This window comes from Hippichthys cyanospilos, chromosome 6 (genome assembly GCF_059441005.1).
Source record: "Hippichthys cyanospilos isolate Australia breed blue-spotted pipefish chromosome 6, RoL_Hcya_1.0, whole genome shotgun sequence".
Classification (NCBI taxonomy): Eukaryota; Metazoa; Chordata; class Actinopteri; order Syngnathiformes; family Syngnathidae; genus Hippichthys; species Hippichthys cyanospilos.
The window spans coordinates 25,346,258-25,362,500 of record NC_142374.1 but is presented as its reverse complement, the minus strand read 5'-3'; the positions used below and the strand labels follow the sequence as shown (position 1 = coordinate 25,362,500).

Sequence of the window (16,243 nt, the reverse complement as noted above, 5' to 3'; positions counted from 1 at the left end):
GAAAGAAAAAACAAAGAAACATGATAGAAAAAAGGAAACAGAAAAGAAACAAAATAGGAATAAAGAAAATAAAAGCGAAAGAAAAGGAAGGAAGAAAGAGAGAAAGAAAGAAACAAAGAAAACAAAAGAGAAAGAAGAAAGAAAGTCGAAGAGTCTTGAGCGATCCGCACGTAAAAATCCGTCTTTGGGATCGAATGACTTTCTAGTCTGCGTCCAGTCCCTTTTCTTTTTAGCTCCCCGACTATCAAAGGCCAGGACAGAGGGCGGCTGGGGGGGTCGCATTGAAAGGCGGGCCGGGGAGGGCGGCGGGCCGAGGAGGGCGGCGGGCCGGGGAGGGCGGCCAGGGACGCTCAAAGGCGCCATTAGGAGCAATTTGGAGTGTTGCTGTAAATTTCGGGTCCGCTGATCGATCGTGACAGGAGGGCCGGCGGATCGCTTCAACCGCTAGCCCCGCCCCCCACCCCCTCCCCCGCTTAATGTCACCTCATTGGCAGGATTGGCCTTCAATTACTACCTGTAAGATTGGCCTTTTTTTCTTTTTTTTATTTTTACACATCAGCAATCAATAAGGATTTTGATAATAATGTCAATGGCGTCCCGGTATTGCATTCTCCTTTGCCGCCGCCGCCGCCGCCTCTCTCTTCTTAATCCAAAGTGAAACCCTCTTGAGACTCGCTGTCGTGTTGCTTTATTGATTTTTTTTTTTTTTTCTTCTCCCTCCCGCTTACTCTCGCAGCGAAACTTGAGCGAAGATACAAGAGAGGGCGGCTTTCTCCGGGGTGGAACAAAATCAAAAGAAATGAAGGTTTTATTTGGATGGGAGGCGTGACCACAGACGCTTTCATCGACAACCGATCGCCAATCAAATTATTGGATGAATGCATCTTTGGCATAATTGTCACGTTTGTATTTCAGTTGCGCTGATGGCCGGCGTTCCAAATTTCTTCTGCGACCTCAGCCCTTATTTGGAATATTAGAGTCCGTTTTGCTCTCGCTATTTGAAAGACTGGAAAATTAATAGCCATCAAGGCAGAACACACGCCAATTTTGCTACTTTGGCGCATCATTCACAACCATATATATATATATATATATATATATATATATATATATATATATATATATATATATATATATATATATATATATATATATATATGAGTGATGGGCAAGGGATTTCCTGACGTGTTCCAGTCATTTGCGCTCCGTCAATCGCTTTCTGTTTGTCCCAGTTTTTCAAGGGGTAGATCCGAATTTCGCCGATGGATCCGATCCACGAAGAACGGACGAAATACCCGACGGGTTCGTCGACTTCATCTTGATTCGCGGCCCGAATAAAAACGAATACAAGTGTACAAAAAATCCCCAAGGCATCAGCTCGAAAGTGTTTTCTTCATCTTCCAACTCCACCGGCAGGTATTATATGTCAGGCGCGGGGAAAACACGCCCCCGCCGTCTCCCGTCGATGCCTGTCGGCTTTATTGTGATATGCGGAGTCCGGGAATACTCGGCTGTATTATTGCCGCGCGGCGCTGACATTTTATACGCCGTCTATTTATTAGCCGCGATGTTCATCGCGGCGGCTCGGGTTAAGTATCCGGGCCCGCCGTCTGCCGCGGATATTGAACCCCGGAGGACGGGGTCCGGGCCCGGAGGACGGGGTCCGGGCCCGGAGGACGGGGTCCGGGCCCGGAGGAGGGGGTCGCGGCCCTTTGCGCCAATCGTCCGTCCCGCCGCTCGTACGGCCTGACGGACGCTAGCCGCGAATGGCCTCGCCGTTCCAGTAGATCCGCGCTCCCGCTTTATTTATAGGAATGGCTTTGGGGGGTGAAAAGAATCCCCGAGCATTTGCTGGACGCCGCAGCGTCAGTCCCCCCCTGACAAATGGGACGGAGCGACACGCTCCCGCGTACGCGGCCATTATGAGCTATGAGTACGCTCCGCCCGTCGCCGCGCTTTTGGCAAGCGCGCTAAGCGCGTTGCCATGTAATGAATGGCAATGTAATAAAGAAGGATGACAGCGGGCCGCCCGGAAGATTTATCATCTCCTGCGCCTCCGCATTTTACGCCGGCAATTTCACGTACTTCCCTTCCGCACTCTTTGCCACTTAGGCCGCGGCCGGACCGCTTTTGTTTTGTTTTTTGGGATCGATGCTCATTATTTGTGGTGGAGGAGTCTAATGAGTGATATTAACAGATATTTTGAGCAGGCCAAGTCCAAGTGCTTATGTTGCGGAGTTGAATCTTGCGTTATTGACGAAAATACGCATTTTGGGTAAAAATGACCTCGACTTTCATTTGCCAACAGTCCAAAGGTTCAAATTGTAATCCGAGTGTCCGAATGTGATACGTAGGCTTTTGTGGTGGAGGTGGGTGCTGAGTTTTTGGCGAAAATCGGAATTTTTGTATCTTACCCATTTTGGGATTTCTACAAAAACAACCTTCTTAAAGTCCCGACTCTCATTTTCTGAATGTATTTCCTAAAATCACACAATCGTGGTTTTTGCGCCTTGTCCCCTTATAATTTGATTCCAAATTTCAAGCAGGGTGTTATCAATTTTTAGATGCGCCTTTTAATGCGGTAAATACGGTAATTGGACAATAGATCTATAGAAAGAATCCTAGATTGGTTCAAAGTGGAATAAACGAAGAAGCCCACAGACTATTTCACGTTTTTTTTTAATGAGGTTATTGAGACGTTAAAAGACCTTTAACGTGGACGCGGATAGGCGCCGCGTGGAAGCGGTTTTGGATTTACGCCTAAGCGAATGAAAAGTGGGTGGCCCTTTTTTGTCCCCGTTTTGCCTGCTGCGTATCTTCTGGGGCCGTCTGCGCCCACCAGCTGAGGTGCGAATACAAATATAGCGGATCATTTGTGCTCCAAGCTCTTTTTAAGTGGCTTTTTTCCAAAAGTGTGACAGGCAGGTGGGCGCACGCGAATGAGGTCGTCGGGGAGTTGTTGTTTGCTAGCTCGTCCACGTTAATTGGACGCGAGCGACGTCCAGTCCTTTTACAATCCTTGCGCGCTTCACCGAAAGCTTTTCGAGTCACGTGTTGTGACCGGGGCTGGACAAATCCGGGCCGTTCTTTTTGAGTGAGGGTTAGGGTTAGCTTTGGGTCGGCCGAGGTAGCTTTGTTTATTCCAAAAACATGCTACCGCACCAATCTGCACGCTGCGCTTTTATTCATCGACAGGCATGCCAAAATCGCCGGATTCTGTCCGATCGGAGGGAACTTCCGTCACTGACGTCTTCAGCGGCAAATTGAGTGATGATGTAACCCTCCAGTTAGGATTGCTGCGCGCAGACAGAATTTGGCGCATCTCCGCTTTGGTCGTAGCTTTTGACACCTTTGGTTTTAATAGGAAAAAAAAAAAGCCCAAATATAAGACTCACCCGTGTAAAGGACGTACTCTTAATTGCGGGGACTAATTCTGCTATTTTCTAGGTTAGCGCCTATAAGGCGCACCAACACTTTGGCAACAATGTCAAACTTATAGCTAAACTGAAACAATTTCATCATCATAAACTTTTCATATTTTCTTGTGTTCAAATCCATAAGTTATATACCCTAATTACCCAAATATAAGATGTGTAGGACACCGTTAATTTGGGGTCAAATTCTGGTATTTTCCATGTTGCCGTGTATAATACGTAAAACTAATAGTAAAACGAAATCAATCTCAGCTTCATGCTCTCTTCGTGTTTTCTTGTGTTTATATCCAAAACTTACATTTGTTGTGGGTTAAGTATATCTCAAATTCCCCGCATCGTGAACGTAGCACCGTGGTAAATGCAGATATTCAGTCTGCTCGCTTCTTTTATCGCAAATAATGCCCTAAGAAATAATACGAGCTGCCGCCATTATTGTAAGGACGCGGCCGACGTAAAAATGCGTCAAAACTTGGCTTATATGGCTGTCGGACTTCAACTTTCCACAAATGGTGTGGAATACAAAAAAAAAATCAATTTTTTAAGACGCACCCATACATTTGTCCTTCTTTTTTGGAAATGAGGCGAATTGCGGTCATTTGCGCGCGGCGTTCCTGGCGAGTCCCAAGCGGAGACCAAACACCTAGTTTATCTGCTTCCCCCGCGGCCGTCCGTCCGCGGGCTATTTGGGCCGCCGCCGGGAGATGCTTCCCGGCCCCGCAGATGGCGCGGGCCGGCGAGAAATGCTTCTTTTGAGGTAGGCTCGCCAAGCCAACAAAGTGGAAGGCGCCGTCCTCGGGGCTCGCCCGCCCGCCCGCCCGCCCGCCCGCCCGCGCCGAGATGAAAGCCAGAAATATATGGAAGGAGAAGCCGCAAATGTTTTCATTTCAAAGGCTGTAAGTGATCAAAATGCCCGCCGTGCGCAGGCACGCAGGCACGCAGGCACGCAGGCACGCCGCCGGCTTGTTTGAATGTGTTAATAACTAAATCCTTCACTCTCTTCTTCACATGGCGTCATTTCCAAACAGGACCGGTGGACTTGAAGGTATCAAAGAGAAGCTTGTTCCGCCACCCGGGCTTTACTTGATGTCATTAATACGCCGTGACAACGCCATTTTCGGAGGCCTTTTTTGAAGCCGTTCCGCTTGCGAGACGAAGACGTTTCCGCGCCAGTGTGTGCCGTCCGTTTCGCCACGCGGGCCTCCACTTTTTCCTCACTCTTGGAACCCTCTTGGAGTCCAGTTGAACGTACGGTATCTGAAGTTTGGCCAGGGGGCCACCTTCGCCGGATTCTGTGAAACCAAGCCTCTTCGGCACACATCTAGTGCAGAGGTCCCCGACCCCCGGTCCGCTATCAACTGGAACCGGGCCGCGTGGGCCACACCTGAAATAATCACTTACTTCCCTTTGATGCAGTATCTGAGTCTGAAGAAAAAAAAACATACGTATTTAGTAAACCGGCCGGGTTCTCTTGGACGCCTTTCAAAATTTCACTCACACATAAGTAACGTGAGGAAGAAACAGACGTCTTTCCCAAAGGCCCAGTCAAGAGACGCGTTACCAAAAAGAAAGCTTTTTTTTATATTCCACATTGTTTTGGTGACGGTTTGTACGTTAACATGATGTCAGCGGCGAGGTAGGGTGGAGGAGGGGGCTCCCGGTTCGTTGCGTTGGATTTGCCGTCCTCTTTGGTGTACAGCTAGGTAGATACCAGAACAAGTCTAGAGGTCCGTATGGGAGTAGGGCGGATAACGTCGGTGAAAACGGGGCTTTAGTCAACGGGCAAGAAGCGATGGAGCGTGTTCCAATGGCACCGGGCCCATCCGGGAGAAACAGCCTTTTCATCGCGCGTACTTGGCTGCCGGTCGCCTCGCCATAATGGCCGCTCCCGACCGGCCAATTAAAAGCCTTGAAGGGGATGCCTCCAGGCCCCCGCATGAAAGGCTTCAGGTGTGAAATGCTTGTTTTTTTTTGTTTTGTTTTTTTTTTTCTGGAGAGCGCCGGCGGCTTTCAAGTTCGCCGTTGACCCGCCGGCGTCCCCTCCCAGCCCACCCGTGCGCCCCATCTCATGTGGAGTAGGCCAGAGGCCAGAGGTAGCGGGCACGAGAAGACCACTTAGGTACAATTTTCTATTCAGCGTTCCAAACACCTCTCATGTTTTTCACCGTCGCTCCGTTACGCCGAGCGGGCTTTGGGACGATGCAGACAATAGCTCTTTAGCGCACAATAGAGAGAGGAGGAGGGGGGGGGGGGGGGGGGGGGGGGGCTCACAAATGGATGAGACAGAAATTCCAGACCGGCAGACTTTGACGGTTGAGGGACGGCGGGGTTGGCAGGGACCAGGCTTAAAAGGAGCTGGATTGTTTGCTAATTACTGTTATTTCTGAGCAGATCGCGGCGGGTTCAATGACTAGCTTGGTCCTGTTAGTCTATCCAACTTGAAACGGAGGCTGAGGAGCTTCTGTTTTTAGCGGCTTTCGTTCACGATGGAATTCATTGTAACGCCGACCGCGTTTACCTTTCCGGGCTCGTTCAACCGGATCCGACTAGGCTGGAACATCTGGGGTTAACGTCGGCACGGGTGCGCAATTTGACATTTGTCCCCTCCCCCCAAAAACTGTAAATAAATAATAGTAATAATCGTCTCTCTATCATGAGTCGGTGCACCGACTGTAATGGTCCATTTTATTTTAGCCGCGCTCTTTTCCTCCGTCTTTTCAGTCATTGCCCTCTAACCTTGAGGCTGCAAAACCAACCCGTTTACGATCCATCTCATGGGGCGGCCATTTTGCCTTGAAATGTCACTGCTGCTCAGGGCTCCGATAAGGACCAATCACTGCTTGTTCTCTCGCTTTAAGCAAGTAGCGATATAAGTGATGTCATTTTGAGTGGACTTCCCCTGTATGTTTGAAGTTACCGTTTATAGCGGAGGTCCCCGAGCGCCGGTCGGCGACCCGGTACCGGGCCCTGGTTCGACTGGGCCGCGCCCGAAATGATGATGTTTTGGAACTGATTTAGTTTATCCTTTAATACTTGTAGATCAGTTGCCCGGTTTGATCTTTGTTTTTGGCGCCGCTGTTGATGCGCATTTTGTCGCGAGGACGGACGGCGCGGCATCGGTTGAGAGCAGTCACTGCTCCCCGATCCACAGCAAAAACCTCAAGCGTTGACCGGTCCACTGTGACATAACGGTTGGGGACTCCTGTTTTATCGGGTGATTCTGTTTGTTTCGTTAAGGTTAGCTGAACTGATTCAAAATAGATACACATTGTTGTTTTGGAATATTTTCCACAGAATGTATTTTTTTCAAAATCACACAAATTCTTGCGAATGAGTGAAGAAAATCGATTTGACATTTTTCGGGCCGATCGCCCGGCCTCATATTTCCCGCTCGGCGGAACGGACGAATCGGGACGGGCCCCCGACTTCGCCGTCGCGATCTGATTCCTAATTTTCTCGTTTCTTCCAGGAATGTTCTCATTTTGTCCCGTAACGTTAACGGTAAAATAACCTGGGTGTATTCATCTGATTGGGATCATACATCACGCGGGTGTCGGGCGAGCAGACAAACGAAGGGTTGCCTGTTTATCTGCGTTAAGCTACGTAGCTTACCTGCAGCCATCGCTCAGGGCACTCGTGGCCATGAATAAATTGCTCGAGAGTGATTGCAGTCAAGTTAGCTACACCGCGCTGACCCGGCTCGCCGAGGCGTTCCGCCGTCCGCCCCCCCCCCCCCCCTTTTTCTTCTTTATCTGTCCCAGATTGGGAGAGCCCTTCCATAAGATGGAGAGGAGAAAACCAAAATAAATGGAGTCCATTAAATGCAGCAATGCATCAACTGTTTGATAAAGTGATTAATAAACAGGCCGGGATGGTGATTGATTAAAGCATTTAATCAAAGTGCGAAGGAAGCCCAATTGCCAATGATGCATAAATAACCTGCGGGGCTTAAAGCAGGAAAAGGCGCCACGCGTCCAATACGTCCTTTGTTTTGGGGGGCCTTCACCTTCCGATATTCTTACGCTCAATTATTCCACCGATTAACCGAACGATTTGAGAAGCTTTGATTGTGCGTTCAAGTGTATTACAAAACTTTGTTTTTCTCATTTAGAGAGTATTGCCCAATTGTTGTTTATTCATTAAAAACCAACCGCCATCAAGCAATATTACCCAAGAAATATGAGCGTACTCAACAACACTGATTCAGTCAGCGTCGCTCTCTTGGTGTCTTTCGATTTTCTTTTATGTGGCATAGCTATTTATGACTACATTTGTTTTTGGATTAACGTTTAGTTTATTTGTTTATTTTGTTTAGTTTGTATTTGTTTATTTGTTTTTTATCATTTCACTGTATATCTTATCTATATCCTCAGAGGATGAAGACAACAGTAAACAGCTGGAATTCAGGATTCATAAAAACTTGATGATTCGTTTCATTATGAAATAGATGAAAATTATTTCAAAGCTTTTATTTTCTTGGATCCTCTTGGATTGGTTTTGATCACTTGCGCACCAAAATGTCACTCACAAATACGTAATACACAAATAAATAAATGTTTTGCGGCCATATTTTCCATCGTGAACAATGTCGTCATTGCACGACGCCCATGAAGTCAAATCAATCGCAACTCAAAGTCTCTAGCATGGATCGGTCCGTGGTGATAAAAAAGTTGGGGACCCCTGTCTTAGACGGGCGCGTCTTGTATTTGGGGACTTACGGTCCTTGTCAAGAGATTTATTGTCGTACGTCTGTGCAAAATTTTGGTGCGAGATCTTGTCAGCGCGCGCAGTAAGAGGGAGATGAGTGGGTTGGTCCGGATGCTTGGCGGGTAGAAGCCGTTTGCCGGTCCGCCGGTCCCGGCCCTCGGTTTCCTGTAGAGTACGCTTGATGGCAGCGTTTCAAACGGATGGTTTTGCGGGTGTGTCTTGTCCTCGATGGTGTTGCGTGTTCTCCGCAGAACCCTGCCGCGGTAAACGTCCTGGAGTGAGGCTAAGGCTGCTCCACGCATGCGGCGTGAGGACTTGCTCACACGCTGGAGAGCCTCCCTACCTTGTGTTGCCGTACCGGACTGTGATGAAGGACGCCTCGGATGGCGTGTGCGCAGAAGCCGTCGTAGAAGAGTCGTTGCCGACACGCCAAATTTCTTCAGTCTCCGCGGAAAGCGCCGCCGCACTAGATTTGACGCTCGCAATTCCGTTATTCTGCCGGATGAGCGCTCGACAGAGTCCCTGCTACTTTTCAAACAAAGCGGACTGGTTCAAGCTGACTTTGTAATCAATGAAAAAAATCCCCGGCAAATTCCCAGGTGGACGGCGAGCGGGCAGTCGCACGGCAACGTTTGTAAGCCGCAAATGTCATTCACTAATGCAAAGAGATAAAGTGAGTAAATTGACATCCCGGGCTCGGTAAAGTTCAGCTTTAATGTATAGCGCATTAAGATGCAAAATTACAGACGTCGCCATCATCCGTGGCGAGTGACCCGCTTTCGCTTTTGCTTTTAAGCGCGTCGAGCGCCGCTAAAGATTGGCTCACATTTTTGCAAATGGCAATCTTTTATTATAATGAATGGCACAGATTGAGAGTAAGAAAGTAATGTCAGATATAATTTCCATAGCCGGAGGAAACTTATGTTTATTCACCTTTGTCAATCCGCGGTGTCACGATCTATTCATTTAGTTCACATTTACAACTCTCTTTTTTTTTTTTTTTTCCCGCGGGGGGCTGCAAATGTATTTTAACATGCTACCTTTCATTTCGTCACTTTTCTCAGGTCGTATTACTGATAAACTGCAACATGTTAAGGTTAAAATGCAACTGATGCAGGAATCTTCCGGGATCATTTTCCGCCTTGTGGCTCAATAGCTTTACGGTCTCTCTTGATAGTGACTCACGGCATTGTCTCAAATTACTCATATTTGTGCTCGTTTTTGTTTTGTTTTGTTTTGTTTTTCGGGCCATGTTTTGAAGTGTTCAATTTACGCAATAATACCCATTTCCATAGTCAGCTTTTTTTTTCCCCTGTAACCAGTGGACGTATGCTGTAGATATTCACATACAAGATTACATACATAAGTTCTATATATATTTACACATAGATGGTAAGCATATGCATTGGTATTTACTTACGCTGGTATGTATATACATGCATTTTGTTACGTTGATGTATATGCATACATATTTACGTACATAAAGACTTACATCAATTATTACGCTCATACGATACATAGGTACAGGCATATGCACGGTATGTGCTGTACATACTCACATACAAGGTTACATGCGTAAGTAGTGCATACGTATATATTTATACTCATAAGTATGCATGTATATGTTTTTGCTTGTATATACATACATACATAGTGATTTACATCCATAAGTAGCACATACATATATTTACGCTCATACATATATACATCCATGTTTTGTTTTGTTATTTTTTTTTGCTTATGTACATGCATATTTATTATATGTACACAGATATTTATTTACATACCTAAAATAGGTACATATTTCGGGTCGTACACACTTAGTACGCATTTAGCCAGATGTATGCTGCGCGTAGCACGGCGTGACCATGTTTCCGTGTAGTCCTAGAGTTGCTTGAAAAGTCAAGGGTGCTCAAAGTTTTTGTTTCGGGGGTGACTGGTGCTAGTTAAAATCATTCAAAATTCAGAGCTCGTTAAAAGGCGTATTTGGGGAAAATAGTCGACGAGCAGGAATGCGGGGCAATTTTCCAAATGGCCCTCAAAACCTCCAGCGCATTCGTCCGGTGGAAAAATCGGAACGGGGACCGACGTTCCCCGGAAGCCGGCGCCGTCGGTCTCCGTTTGCCGCGCTTGAATTTATTTTCAGCTTCCGTGTCGGAGACACAACAACCGGCGCGAAACAACAATCGATCGCACTCGCTCCTTCAAGTTTAATCTCCACCTCGCGAAAGGCCGCATGAATAGACTTGAATCGGTGTTTTTGATCATGCGACGCCACATACAGTGCGTGCGGCGGAATCCCGAGTCTCCTCCCAATGAATGGCAGTCCCGTGAGTGACGTGTGAATGACTAGTTAATTATGCAAATGGGGGTGCAGCGGGAAGCTGGTAAGTTGCGGGAACTCTGTCATCTGAAAGGGTATGGCCGGCGCGATAATGCGGCGGCGCGCCACCGCTCCCTTCGTGTAATGACAGGTCAATTTGACGGCCTTTTATGCGCCGCTCCCCGTTTCTTTTCTCCTGCGTTTACCAACCCCGAGGTCCCCACCCCCGGTTTTCCTCCCGTCCCCCCGACTTTGATTCCCCCTTTTGTTTGGCCGGCCGACGCTTCCCAAGAATAAGAGATGGCGCGCAAACGCCGACCCGGTCGCGCCGCGACGACGACCTTTGCCGCTTCCCGCCGCAACCTCTCACCTAGGAGCTGACAGCGTGATTAATTGAAGAAGGTTATGATTTATGAGTATCTCCTCAGTATGATTAGCGAGGCAACAGGTGGCGCCGCCAAAGTCGCTAGCGTCAACACCTCGCGGACCGTGCGGCACAATGGCCACTTATATTTAGAAAAGCGGGTTTTGTGTCGCGCTGACTGTCGAATGAGTTGAGCCATACATCATTTGGACTTTTTTTGTCTAACACTGTCACGATGCCCCCCCCCGTCCAAGTTGACAGGTCCCTCGCATCCGCATTGCTGGCCCCTACGTTTTGTGCGCGTTTCGGGCCCCGCTTGGATTGGCGAAAACAACCGCGGCGTATTTTTTTGCACCGAGGCTGACTCATCTCGTGTTGAGCATCGGCTGATACAGAATCCCAAAGATATAGATATATATACGGTATATAGCTACTATGCTAAGCTACACTCAGCAGAAACTTGAAAGAATCTGGCGTCCGGCAGTTTCGAGTGCCAGAATTAAGGAGTCCAAGCAGCCCACCCTCATTTTTGGTGCGCGGCTTCAAAAATCGCTTACCAAATTGTGAGGTGAATTCAAAAAACACGTCCGCCTCGCGGGTTCCCCGGACACCCCTATCGACAGACTCTGCGTATCTCATCTCGTTTTTAGTAGGGATATCGCTATTGCTAACTTTGCTAAGCCTTGCCTTTCTTTTCCGAGCGCCTTGACAGAAGACAGCGAGTTGCGTCGTAGGGCGGCGTCCAATTGTCCTCGGCGGGTTAAGCCAACGGACAGCTCTGGAGATAAATCCGTCTCGCCTTCAAGAGACTTAACGGTGTCATACTAGGTGACAATGCGGACAGGGAGCATTGAGGAGGTCACATGAGACCTTCTCATGGCCTAAGTCGTTGACAATAGAGCGAGTTGAGCGCGGCATTGCGCTCTCTTGACACGGCGCCACCGGCATACCATCCAGCCGGGTCAGAGCGCACGGCGACATCCGGCCTTTTTTCTTTTCGGACGCCCGGCCGCGGTGACCCTTAGCTACGAGCCCTGACAGCTGACGTTTGACTGATGCGCCGTTCCTGCCGCGTCAGCGGGGAAAGTCCGGCGTCTCGCACAAAGCTTTCGCCCCGGCCGAGTGACCCGCCCGCATCTTGCGCGGACGACAAAAGGGAGTCAACTACAGTTTGCGGCCCGTCTCACTCGACCCGATAATAGCCGGCGATCGCTTGCGCGCTTGAATAAGAAATCGGGCTCAATTGTCATGTCTCAAAGGCGCTCGGGAAGGAGATGCGCAGTCCCGTGTTTACCGAGACCCGGCGTCGATGAAAAAAATAATTATCTCCGAGTCAGCAAAGGTTAATTTTGGTCGGAAACCTTTCGATCCGGTCTCGCTCGCGCCTCGCCGAGGTGACGCGAGCGCCGACCCGTAACGCGGGCCGCTCGCAGCAAAGTAAACCGGGCCGCGCTCCTCATGCCTCGTCGGCGGCGCTGACTTCAATAAACCTTAAAGCCGTCTTTCCCTGCCTTTTATTGAACAGAGGCACGTGCCGTATTTTAAATTTGACATGACCAACGTCCAAAGTTCGACTGTATGGTGAAGGACCGTGGCCGTCCTGACATGAGCGCCGCATCTCAAATCATTTACCTAAAAATGAACGAGGGATTCCCTGTCCACCTTTACTATAATGGCATGGGTGCACAGTTAAGCATTTTGTGGCTTCAGATTTTGCAATAATATACTTTGAATACCGTATTTTCCACACTATAAGGTGCCCTGGATTGTAAGGTGCACCTTCATTCAATGGCCCATTTGAAATTGTTTTCATCTATAGGGCGCACCATATTATAAGTCGCATAGAATAGAAGCTACAGTAGTGGTTGCGTTATGCATATACTAGATATAGCTGCGCTAACAAAATTGCATAAACTTTACTAATAGACAACCAGAAATGAAGAAAAAAAATGTTAGCTGTTAGCAGCCAGCGCCTGTTGCAGACTGCGTTAGCTGAGGCATTATTTTCCAAAAAAGAAGTGAGCAGACCGAACCAACGTTCGACTCCGTCCTTGTTTACACACTGGAATATTCTGAACACGGAGAGGATCAGGGTAAAGCCTGTGATGTCTCCGTTTGAGAGCACGGGTAGGTATTCCATTTGACTCCGTTATTAATTGCCGTCTTTTGGCATACGATTAAGGCTGCGTTGTGTACACAGCGACGTCCTATATTTGGGCGATTACGCTTCCTACGCCTGCAACGGCTCAAACTTGGCTAGGTTCTGAAACACTCGCTATGCATTTAGATTTGAACCGAACTTTGGTTAAGAACTCTCTAGACGTGACACTTTTGTGTTGCGAAACAGACAAACGATGCTGGTTTCTGCAGACCCACCTTTCAAAGTGGGTCACATCTCGGCCACAGTTATGAAAAGGGGGCATCAGGGTGACAAGAGCCGTCCTGGAGACGGCGCTGCCCACCGCCGCTCGGCCCATATGTTGAGGTGCTTCCCGAGGAATCCGCCGCTCGCTAATTATAAATTTCATTTGCATTTTAATTAGAAGGCTGCAGAATGAAACCCTCCGCCAGCTGGATCATTTGGGGACGCTGCGACCCCTTCCCTTTCGTCCTTCCCTGTCCCCTATCCCGTCCTGTTTCATACCGTCCCACCCCGCTCAAGGTGGACCGGGCGCCACTCTCAAAACCAAATGCCTCGCGGTTATTCTGACACCGTTTGTTTGAGCTGGATTTCTTCTTCATGGGCTTTCTATGAAGTTATCCAACGTGTTCTTGATGAACACACTTGAGGCACGCGGCGGGAAGGGAGGCACGCGGCGGGAAGGGAGGCACGCGGCGGGAAGGGAGGCACGCGGCGGGAAGGGAGGCACGCGGCGGGAAGGGAGGCACGCGGCGGGAAGGAAGCCACGGGCTCGCCCGGGCCGCTAATATCATTCACTTTTGCTCATTATTTTTCAATCTCCATAATCCGTGCCGGCGCCGGCGTTAGGTCCCCTCCGCCTCGCGCTCGTTGCCTCTCCCTAACCTCTGGCGCCGCCCTTGCGCAATAATTGTCACTAATTGATTGACAGCTCCGATAGAGCTAAGTAACCCCGCTCCTGCTCCGGTGTCTGTTTTTTAAATGAGAGCTTGTACGTCCGCCGACCTTGTCTGCCCGTCACCCGTCAGCCGCGGTCAGGACAATCCAGGCGATGTCTCACCTTAGTAGAGCTGACAGTCCTAAATGATTTGAATTGCCCGATGATTGTAATTCCAAATCGGATGTCTTTACCGTTAAATGGCGGCCACTGCGGGAATAGATTGAATAAAATGAGAACAGTCAGTCTTGTCCGATTTGAGCGAGATTCGCCGTGCAAGGTCAGACGCCGTGATGGTAACCGAGTTCCATTATCTTGTCTTCCAGATTTGGAGCCGTTTTCGTCGGCGGGCGGGCGGTGAGTTTCCATCCACGGTCTGGTTGGCGATTGAGGGGTACGTAAGCACCGAGTCGGGTATGCGAGCTTTTAACTGGGTTTCCCTGGTATTTTTAATGCAACTTAGAACGGACGTTGAGCGGGGGAGACAGGATCTGTACTTTTTTTCGAAATAAAAGCTAATTCGTTGGAACATGAAGCGATTCCTGGAATCAAGCCCATTTTGTTTATTGTAAATGACAGGTCCCCACGAATCATCAGGCGGCTCCTCCTGAATGCTATAGGCCTGCGGAATTTCAAGGTCTTGTGCCCTCAAACTGTGAGAAAACCGCTCCTCTTGATTGCTATTTGCCTGTGGAATTGCAAGATATTGTGCACATATATATATATATATATATATATATATATATATATATATATATATATATATATATATATATATATATATATATATATATATATATATGTATATATATATATTTATATGTATATATATATATATATATATATATATATATATATATATATATATATATATATATATATAGGTATAAGGAGGAGACCACTTTCCTTCGAATTGAATCACAGTTAAAGTGAATGAAAAAAACGTAATGGAACGATTTATTTGTGAGACTTGTTGGCTTCCATAGTTTTGACCACGCAGTAATTGGTATTGCAGGCTTTGTCTGGAGCAAGAGTCCACCTGTTTACGAAATCCGAGCTGTTTTCAGTCCCTCCCCCTCTAATCGTTCATGCCTGAACCGTGTTGGGGGCCCATGTAATGCATGGCATTCTTGCAGGTTGTTTTGGTTTGGGACGCTGCCAAGCGCAGTTTTGCACCTCTTCGCAAGCCCAGTTTGATGTGCCGTGAATAACGTTGAGACGTAAGCGACACGCCCTCCGCCGTGTTCCGTCGCCCAAAGCGATGCGGGACGCCCTCCCCTGCTCCCAGGGTGGCATTTTGGCGTGGGCCGAGCACACCTGGCAATGTGTTACCCCCCCCCCCGTCGCAAAACAAACTAGCCCCCCCCCTCCCGTTTTGGTCGGCAATTATGCGAAAATAGGTTTCGCTCGGGATGGGCTTGAGATGAAAAAGCCAAAGGAAAGCTGTCGTGGCTTTGAATCATTAAAGCGAGAAAAGAGCCAGGATAGCAGGCTGTTCAGTTACGCCGGGAGGACGGGCGTGGGGCGGAGCCTCCCTCCCTTCCTCCCTCCCTCCCTCCCTCCCTCCCCCCCGGGTGGCAACAGTGGCTATGTGATCAAGACGACAAAAAGGCAGGCCCGCATCCTCCAGATCGCAATCCGCCCGCTGCCTCCGTCGCTTCGCGTCTTCCGCGTGATGGCCGCATCCCGGGCGACTTTTGCGCCGTCGCCGGGTCCTCCGCCCGCGTGTCGGCGCATGGGTTCGGATAGTCGCTCTACGGGGGAAGCCGAGCGAGAAATCTTTACAACATCGTGGATGTGCCCCCGCTAGTCTAAAGGTAGCACTCCGGTTGATGTCGTTTTGCGGAATGGGAATCAAGCAGACCGAGCAACCCCCTTTTGATTGATCTGCCCATCGACGATTCGATATCGCTACTTCGTTCGTATTCCACAAACACAAAACCGGTCAGAAATGCAACGTTTCTACCAGTAGAGCTACCAAGTAGGAACGGGCCGATCCCCGGCCTCCTCTGGAGGCGTCGGAAGCGGCTACCGATAGCGCTACGGTACGTACGGCCTGCGGATCGCCGCCACGTGTGCTCGTCTCCCGACTGTGACCTTGTAGGTTTGAGCCCCGAACGTAGAATTTACTTTACAACTTTACTTCAGTACTCAATTTGAGTACTTACACTACTCAACTTACATACTATTGATGTACTAATAATTTTAGATGACTTAATGCAATGGAGTACTTTAGTCTCAAATAATCGAAAACATAAATGATCGCTACCCGAGTTAATGTATTTATTTGGTACTTTTAGTACCTTAAGTACTTGAGTGCATTTCGCGCCAGCAATTTTTC

At 48.6% G+C, this 16,243-nt stretch overlaps 1 long non-coding RNA gene across 4 annotated transcripts in view; it reads left to right on the top strand.

Annotated features, from left to right (window-relative positions):
- LOC148422996 (uncharacterized) overlaps positions 1-16,243 on the top strand; it is a 167,933-nt gene that overhangs the window by 82,996 nt on the left and 68,694 nt on the right. For 2 of the 4 annotated variants that reach the window (XR_015865787.1, XR_015865790.1), the window contains exons 6-7: positions 14,229-14,296; positions 14,482-14,557. This is a non-coding gene — a long non-coding RNA (uncharacterized LOC148422996). The remainder of the gene's footprint in view (positions 1-14,228; positions 14,297-14,481; positions 14,558-16,243) is intronic. The other 2 variants (XR_015865788.1, XR_015865789.1) reach the window with 1 other exon arrangement.